The following is an 8,967-nucleotide window of genomic DNA, read 5'->3' as shown; positions in this document are numbered from 1 at the left end:
TCCCAGATTAACTAATGGTATGACATACTGCCTTAAACATTTGATTTATGATCACCTCACTTCATTTAAAACCCTGTTTCCTGATAAAAATCTATTACCAAAACACCACTTTATGATCCACTACCCCAGGTGTATTCGTAAAATATTTTATATTTTCCTCTTGTACACGTCTGGTGTATGAGATTTAAGGCAAAACATTTAAAAAAAAAAAACAACAACAATCAATTAACATTTTTAAAAGCCTCACAAAAACATTGGTTAAAATACATCAATCACACACATGGCTTTGAACTGGGAGACTTTTAACTTTCAGAAGCTTCAATATGGACCAGTGAGAGAGCTCAACATATCAATGTTTTCTGATGTTTAAACAACCCCTTGGGTAAAAGGTTACAGTACAGAGTACCATATTGGTATGTATGTTTGCAGTGGTGTTGAATGTGAAACTCCTGTGTTTACTTTTTTTTTAATTTTATTGTGAAAGATAAAAAGGTTTTTCTTTTAACAAGCAGTGTTCAAGGATGAGCGCCTCCGTGCATTTATAATAGAAGATGAAATTGTTCCTTTTTCAGTGTTTGTACTGCAGGATTAAATTATTACCAACTATTTTATAAAGAGTAAACAATTCTGGTGACAGAAATGCATGCATTGAGCCTTCTTGTCACTTATTTTAATATGATGGTCTTCGGGGTCTATTGGACCCCAAATGACTTTTGCTCAAATTAAAAAAAATGTTCTCTTTGTCCAAATGGTTTGAAACCTTCTACGGCTCTCAACACTTTCTAGATCTACAACAATTTTTTTTTTTTTTTATGATATCTGTTTTTATGTTGGCGTGACAAAAATAGTCACACTCGTGGTCTTCGGGGTCTATTGGACCCCGCAATCAAAATAGACAAAATAACATCATCAAAATCAGAAACAACGTAGAACACATAGACAGAAATGACAGAAATAAAGTGGCACACTTCCAACAATGCAAAAAACATCCACAATCCAAAATTATCATGCTCACCACAGGCGCACACACACTAACAAACACACACATAAAGAGGAATACATTTATACAGGAATACATACAGACTATAAAAACTGTTCTCTTATCATTTGTAAAATAAAATAATCTAAAATGCAGAACCACCAGAAAAATAAATTGGTAACACTTAGACGCATTGAAAATGTGCGCGCGCACACACACAGACACAGACACACACACACACACACACACACACACACACACACACACACACACACACACACACACACACACACACACACACACAGACACACACACACACACAGAAATACATTTGTAAGGCTATAAAAAGTCTTATAATTTGTCAAATAAAATCATACAAAATGAAGAACCACCTCAAAAATAAATTGGTGACACTGTACACATAAAAATAAAAATAAAATGTACACACACACACACCCTGTGTTTGCTCCAACCCTGTCTGCAGGCTTGGCACTTCACTGTTGTGGTTGTTTTTGTGTGTGCTGTGTTTTTTCAGTAAAAAAAATTGCAAAATTTTGACAAAAATTATTTTATTTTTGTTATAATTGTGATTTTATAATATTTAGATATGAATCCAACTGAATCCAACTTTAGAAACTATATCTTTCAGTAATTCAAATAGCAAATAGCATATAATGGAGCTCTATAGCCATCTAGTGGTTAAAGTGATTTATTACAAATTTTAATCTGTATTTTCCAAAAAATGGGCAAAAATCTTACATTAAACCTTGTAAAATTATCCATGGTATCCACAGGAATGAAAGTTAGAAATCTGGGTCTTTTATAAAGTTTATTTAACATAAAATGCTGTTTTTTTGTAAAAATCCTATTTAATTAAATATTTATTTATTTATAGAAATTTTTTAAAAATCATAAATTCTACAAAAACTGCACAAATGTTGAGTAAAAACATTAATGAACCGAGTAAAATTATATTTGTTAAAATAAAAATATTGTTCGGTTACAAAATTAAATGTTGTTGTCTGGGGTCCAATAGACCCCGAAGACCACGAGTGTGATTTTTTTTTTGAAGACCATCAGAGAGTTAAAAGTGAACCTGCCATGTTGTCAAGTGTTGACATGTTTTTTTTCATAAAGAAGTGCTTTAAGAGCTGAATTTTAATTGAGTTTTTTAACCTTCTTTCTTGTAGCAAGAAAGTTTTTTTATTTTGTTTTTGTTTTTCAAGATATAAATCTTCTGGCAGTTATTTTAATTATATCAACACTATGTCACGATTAGCCACGCACTCCCGGGGTTATCACGGACTACATTTCCCTGCATGCATCTCCCTGGACTGATTACACCATACACCTGCACTACACTGATTACACACACACCTGCATCTCATTCACACACACACATATAAACCACTTCCACGCGCCACACCGATGGGAAGTCTTGACTTTCCTGGCTGTCATTTCTGAGCGTTTCTCCCTGTGGATTGTTTATTACCTTACCTTGGACTGTGTACCCCATTTCTGGTCGTTCTCTGCCTACCTCAACTTGGCTTGTTACAAGAAGACAAGACACAAGCAGTGTCAGAGCTCTGTCACCAAACCAAGAATAAACAGACCAAAGTGACAGAACCCTGACAGCTCGGACACCTGTGCGTCTGTGTCTCCTCCGCTATTTATGCCCGATACTGAAGCAGACCCAATGTTATGAGGAATGCCTCTGGCATGACCGGTGTCTAAAGCATCGACAACTTCATATTGGCGGGCGGTAGCCTATGACATAACTACTGGTGTGCCCATGAGTATAAAAGGGTACCTGTGAAATACGTCATCCACTTCTTGTCTGAAGGAGACGTGCACAGGAATACCAGAAGCATGGCAAAGAGATGCAGCATCTGGTTTATGTGGAGAAACCAAGGAAGCTCACAGAGAGCCATACTACTTAGCCTATGGCACATGGGTCGTAGGGCTCAGCACTACACTTCTCAAGGTGGCTACATAACAGAGCCAGCAGCTCGACACAATGTTGGGGAGAGCTTAGGGGAGCTGAGGCCTCTAACAGAACGACTCCCTATAGCGAGAGGAGGCCCAGCAATACTCCGGTTTAAGTCCAGTAGCCAAGGAGGCTCAATGAGAGCTTAGCAACTTAGCCCCATGCTGAGGCCAAAGGACGGAGGCCTTGGCATAATGACTCTCTCTCCCAAGAGAGAGGAGGCCTAGCTACATCCAACGTCTGTCAAGGAGGCTTCATATAGGGCCCAGCAACTTGTCACTAGTTAGCAGGTGGAGCTCAGTATTACGATAGTATTATTCCACACAGTGTTGCAAGACGACGTAAAGTACAAACTTAATTTGTTTTATTCAGCTGATGTGGGCGTTGACATGTTGTCATGGCTTGCCTTAGACCATTTGCGTTGAAATAGCCCGTCCTCTCTGTGGGCGTGGTCACATGAACACTTAATGAGCTGAAAAGAAAAAGACTGATATCTCTCTCTTTTCATACAGATTACACAAACTGAGTATATTTGTTTTTATATAAATTACTTCATTTAAAAGAAGAGAATTCAAGCTTCATAAAGAAAAATCTCTTTTGTCTGTGTGACAAGTATTCACTGAGTTACAGTTCATTTTCTGACGGGTTTCAGAATGGACTTCACTGACAGAGAAAAGGCAAAACTCGCATCATGTTTATTTTTCTTTATTTGACAAAAAGCACAACACTTTGTTTTTATTTTGAGTATACACAAAAAATAGACACTTGATAGATAGATCGAATGATGTATAACACTTATATGTAAGATCAAAATCAACAGAGTATTTTGAGTCTCTTTTGCACTGATAAGAAAAAAAGTGAGCTGGTATCACCGGCGATACCGCGACCCCAGAGGGTTAATGAGAGGGGTCCTAACAACGCTCCAGTACTGAAAGGAAGCCTAACAACCTGGCATACCATCTAGCTGAGCTCTGAGGACTGAGACCTCAGTATAATTTTCGAAAGCGAGAGGCTGCCTGACAACGTCCCACACTCAGGAAAGCTTACCAAGGAGATTGACAGAAAAAAAACCCGAACGACTTGATACTGCTAACCAGACAGAGCTCTTATTTACAGGAGCAGGGCAGTTATGTCCAGAAATAAATGTTTTCCATAAAGTCTGTCTCATGCCGCCAAACCAGATCTAATCTGTCATTGGTACAGGCATAACTTTCCATAACTCATTGTTATAATAATAACAATTACTACACTTTATGTCTCTGATTCCTCAGAATTAGATACATACATAGAACAATAGAATATTTGAGCCAACAAGAGGAGCAAAAAATGGAAACTTCATGTTCTACTCATCCCTGCTCTGCCTCCAACCCACATGCTCAATCCCATCTAACTGTAATGGCTTTCTGCGGGACTCAAACCACAGAGTGTAGGCGATCAACTGTCATCCCTCAGGAGAGAGTCATGCACAAATATAACTAATTACTGCGACTGCATCGCAAAAAGTGCACATTTTACCCCCTCGATAGTCAAACGAACTAAATTCAAACGTGAGATTCTTTCACTCTGAAAAGCATCATACGTGAATAGACACAAATGCATCGCTATGAGTCCCTTAAACTCCCTGGAGAGCCGAACATGCTCATGCAAACTCTAACTACTATCCCTCAGGAGAGAGCAGAAAGGAAAAAGCTCCTTACCTGTCTCCTGTAGTCAGTCTCATGAATGCATCATACCTAGCATATCCAGCTTCATCGAAGAGTTGACAGTTTTCCACCCAAATGTGCATCCCAGAATAGGGACGGTGTGAAATAAGGTTTTCATTGAGAAATTCTCACAATGTGCTCATTCCTCTCTCAAGAGCTAAACGCGTGTGCTCTTCACTTATGTACAAACAAACGGTCTTAAATTTGTTTGAAGCACTCCCTTAAAAAAAAAGAGGATGACGTATTTCACAGGTGCCCTTTTATACTCACGGTCACACCAGTGGTGACGTCATAGGCTGCCGCCTGCCAATGTCAATTAATTTTCACGTTTAGACTCATTCTTCAGAGAGAAAAGCAGAGGTTGGAGACATTTACATTCATTCATTTAGCTGACGCTTTTATCCAAAGCGACTTACAATTGCTATATGTCAGAGGTCGCGCGCCTCTGGAGCAACTAGGGGTTAAGTGTCTTGCTCAGGGACACATTGGTGTATCACAGTGGATTCAAACCCAGGTCTCTCATACCAAAGGCATGTGTCTTATCCACTGCGCCATCACCACCCCTTCAGACAGACCTGTGCAAGCAAAAGCTTTGTAGTGAAATGGTGCCGTCCTCATCAATAGCAGACGGGTTATAGCAGACTGCTCCATCTTGTGTCTCACCGAAACCTGGCTTAGCGCTGGCATTCCTGACTCGGCAGTTAACCAGGACGGCTTCATCCTGCACCGCGCCGACCGCACCGAAGCTTCTCAGAAGGCAAAAGGCGGCGGGGTATGTTTTTATGTGAACGAGAGGTGGTGCACGGATACAACAGTGATCGCACAGGCCTGCTCCCCAGTTCTCGAGATGCTCACCATAAAATGCATACCGTTTTACCTACCAAGGGACTTTACCTCTATTATACTGGTCGCTGTGTATATACCTCCTCAAGCTACTGAGTCTGAGGCAGCCCAACAACTTTTTGCTCACATCATGAGCATCGAAAACTCTTATGCGGATGCTATGGTGTTGATTCTAGGGGACTTTAACCACGTCAACTTGAAGTGGTCGCTGCCCAGGTTTAAACAGCAGATTCGGGTGCCTACCAGGTATGATAAAGTATTGGATCAGTGTTATTGTACTATTGCTAATGCCTTTCATGCAGTAGCTTGGGCTCCCTTGGGACAATCAGACCATAACATTGTCTTTCTGATCCCTGGCTATCGTCAGAAATTAAAAACTGTAAAAACTAAAATTAAGGTACTAAAACAATGGTCTTCTCAAGCAATTGGCGCACTTAAGGACTGTTTTGATAACACAGACTGGTCTGTTTTCAAAGAGTCATGTTGTGATCTTAATGAATTTGCTGAGGTGGTTAATGCTTATATTAACTTTGCTGAAAATGTATGTGTGCCTACAAAGTCAGTGACGGTGTACAGCAACAATAAGCCATGGTTTCGCAGAGAGATAAAACATCTATGGAAAAATAAACATAATGCCTATAAGAGTGGGGATAGAGATCTATATAAAGCGGCTAAATATGACTTTGAGAAAGCTGTTCATAAGGCCAAGGCTGACTATAGGCACAAGCTGGAAAGCAAATTAGAGGCTAATGACAATAGAGGGGTATGGGGGGGCCTGAGGCAGATCACCAACTCTACTAATACAGCGCCAGTGGTCAGTGATGATCTTCCACTGCCTGACAGTCTCAATGAGTTTTACTGTCGCTTCGACAGAAACCATGTTGATGACATCACACAATCGATAAACATCAACACCCCCAACCCTCCTTTTGTGATAGAGGAGGATGAGGTTAGGCTTTTACTACGAAAACAGAATTGCAGGAAAGCCGCAGGTCCTGACCTCGTATCCTCTGCTACTATTAAACACTGTGCAGATGAACTGGCTCCAGTTCTCACAGATATATTTAACTGGTCCTTGAGGGAATGCACTGTCCCTCAATGTTTTAAGTCCGCTGTTATAATTCCTGTGCCCAAAAAAAATAAAATAAGCTGCCTAAACGACTACCGACCGGTAGCTCTAACATCTGTCATAATGAAAATCTTTGAAAAAATAGTATCTAAATATCTGTCCAGTGTGGTCAGGCTCGACCCCTTTCAATTTGCCTATAGGGCAAACAGGTCTGTTGAGGACGCTGTATCCCTATGTCTCCATTCCATTCTACAGCACCTGGAGGCCCCAGGGAACTATGCAAAGATTCTTTTTATAGACTACAGCTCCGCTTTTAACACAATCCTCCCCAGCAAACTTTTTCTGAAACTTCAACAAAAGGGGGTTCATAATTCCATATGTTACTGGATTTGGGACTTTCTGGTGCAGAGAACACAAGTAGTCAAAATAGGGAATAACATCTCCAATGTCAAGCACATTAGTACTGGAGCACCCCAGGGGTGTGTTTTGTCACCTCTTTTATATTCGTTGTATACAGATGAGTGTACATCACACACTGATTCTGTTAAATTGTATAAATTTGCAGATGATACAACAGTAGTGGGGCTCATTTCTGGCGATGATGATGTTGCCTATAGAAAGGAGGTCCTCTCACTGACTGAATGGTGTTCCAAACACAATTTAGAGTTAAATGTCTCCAAAACTAAGGAGCTAGTGGTTGACTTCCGTAGAAGGGGGAAGTTGTCCCAGCCCCTGTACATTAATGGGGAGGTGGTGGAGAGGGTGGACAGTTTTAGGTTTTTAGGCACTACGATATCATCATCTTTAAAATGGTATGATAACATACTCAACATTACGAAAAAAGCCCATCAGCGGCTTTTTTTCCTTCGCCAGTTGAGGAAATTTGGGGTGGCCTGTAAGGGTATGCTGCAGTTCTACCAAGCTGCCATCGAGAGTATCCTCACTTTTTCTATTACTGTCTGGTATGGCAACTCTACTGTCCAGCAGAGGTTGCAGCTAGACAGGATAGTCCACACAGCCTCAAAAATCATTGGCTTTAAACTCAACTCCATCAGTGAGATTTACAAGGCCCGTATTCGTAAAAAAGGCCTACAGATCTTACAAGATGATACTCACCCGGCCAACTCTCTTTTCTCTATACTCCCATCAAGAATAACGTTGAGAGCTATTAAGACAAAAACCTCCCGCTTCCTTAACAGCACATACTGCAGAGCCATTAAATCTTTAAACAGCTCTCAGCTTCTGAACCAGTACCTTATGAAAAAAAGGTTCTCTTAATAAGTCTGCATAATTTGAACTTTTTTAGAAGTGTTTTATTATTATATCATTTTATATATATATATATATATATATATATATATATATATATATATATATATATATATTATGCCAAATATATTAGTGTTATATATTTATTCATTGTAAAGTTGAGGAGCTGTGCTCTGTATCTTTATGCAAATTTTTACTTCTACCTGACATCAGCCACTATAGTCTCCTGGACTGTCATCCAGGTACATGATGAGTGGCGTGTTCTCTTTATCTTTATCTTTTCTCAAGTGTCATCCATATGGGATATTGTTTGTGTACAGTTGATTTATGTTTTTTGTTGAACGAGCACAATGAAGCAAATCCCTAACAACTTGCGCTGAGTTGTATGGCAATAAAGTATTGAATTGAATTGTAGTGTGTGGTGAGAAAATAAGATGCTCAATATATTCAATTTGTTTTTATAAGGACAGGCACTGTGACTAAAAGGGGTTGCACACCGGACGCGCACTTTCTCAGTTTATGACCAGCAATATTGTTATGTTTAAGGATATTATGAAATTAAGATAATGGGCCTCATTTATTAATCTAACGTAGAAACGAGCGCAGATCCGAGCGCAGAAATCATCTTACGACAGGGTTCACGTGTGATTCATTAAACATTCGTATGCCGCCAATCCCATCGTACAAATAAACGTACCTTGATAAATGTGGTGACTGAAAACAATCGATTAAATATCACGCCCCTAAAAATGCATAGTTTAGAAGCCTCGCCCCCAGAGTTTACGAGTCTTACATGGAGAAACGTAACCCGGTCAATAAGAGGAACTTCTGCGACCTGAAGATTGAAACTTTGACCATGCAAGTTCAGTCGAATCAACTTGTTATTCGGCAGCAAAATGCAGTTTGGAGCGAGATCACTGCTGCGGTCAACAGCATTGGGATGGTGAATCGAACACCAGCTGAGGTTTGAAAATTTAATTGACTAATGTTTGTAAATATCATTATTATTCAATTATATTATTAATATTTCACTATCAGAATAACTCAAGTTCAAGTTGCTGCATTAAACTATCGACTTGGCTGTATAAGTCATTTCAAATTTTACTAAATTACACTG

The sequence above is a fragment of the Siphateles boraxobius genome, unplaced genomic scaffold (assembly GCF_051911475.1).
Source record: "Siphateles boraxobius isolate OS27281-9 unplaced genomic scaffold, OSU_SipBor_1 25, whole genome shotgun sequence".
NCBI lineage: Eukaryota > Metazoa > Chordata > Actinopteri > Cypriniformes > Leuciscidae > Siphateles > Siphateles boraxobius.
The sequence above is the reverse complement of the archived record's forward strand: the minus strand, read 5'-3'. Positions refer to the sequence as shown.